Source organism: Colobus angolensis, unplaced genomic scaffold (assembly GCF_000951035.1).
Source record: "Colobus angolensis palliatus isolate OR3802 unplaced genomic scaffold, Cang.pa_1.0 Scaffold229, whole genome shotgun sequence".
NCBI lineage: Eukaryota > Metazoa > Chordata > Mammalia > Primates > Cercopithecidae > Colobus > Colobus angolensis.
In genome coordinates this window covers 6,118,598-6,119,340 of record NW_012115477.1, presented here as the reverse complement: position 1 = coordinate 6,119,340, position 743 = coordinate 6,118,598, and the positions used below count along the sequence as shown (strand labels likewise).

Genomic DNA, 743 nt, shown 5'->3' with positions numbered 1-743 from the left:
CACAGCTGGAGCCTGAGTCCTCTGCACGGAGACTCTGGTGTGGATCTTGGGGAGGTGGTCAGTGAATTCCTGATAGGGAGACTTGGTGAATACAGTCTCCTTCCAGATGGTCGGGGGTCAGGTAGCTATAGGTCTTAGAGATGGCATTCAAGGTGGCCTTGGCAAAGTTGCCCAGAGTGGCAGTGCAGTCTCTGACTGAGGTGTAGCAGTCACAGATACCAGCCATCATGAGCAGCTTCTTGGGCACAGGCTCTGAGATGATGCCAGTGCCCCCTGGGCGAGGGGATGAGACGCAGCAGCACAGAGCTGCATCGGCCTGTCACCTTGCAAGGGATGGTGTGCAGCTTACCGATCTTGTTCCCCCGGTAGCCTCTGCGCACGGAGACAATGGAGAGCTTGGCCAGGATGATGGCTCCGCGGATGGCGGCGGCCACCTACTTGGAGCACTTAACAACCAGACCAACGTGGCCGTTGTAGTCCCTGATGCGCTGGCCGGCCTGGGCGGATCTACTGCTTCTGCGCGGGCATAATCTTCAAAACCTCGTCCTTGAGAGGCCCCCAGGAGAAAGTCAATGATCTCAGATTCCTTGATGGGCAGGAAGAAGAGATAGATCTCCTCCTCCAAGGACCTGATCTTCATGTCCTTGGCCAGGGGGCCCAGTGTGGTGACGGGCATCCGCTCCTTATCCTCGGCCTTGCCTCCGCGAGCTCCGCGGTCTTGGCCACGGCCCCATCCACGGCCG

At 58.8% G+C, this 743-nt stretch overlaps 1 pseudogene; it reads right to left on the bottom strand.

Annotated features, from left to right (window-relative positions):
* LOC105513358 overlaps positions 1 to 736 on the bottom strand; it is a 2,894-nt pseudogene extending 2,158 nt beyond the window's left edge.
* Between the last annotated feature and the right edge of the window lie 7 nt (positions 737 to 743).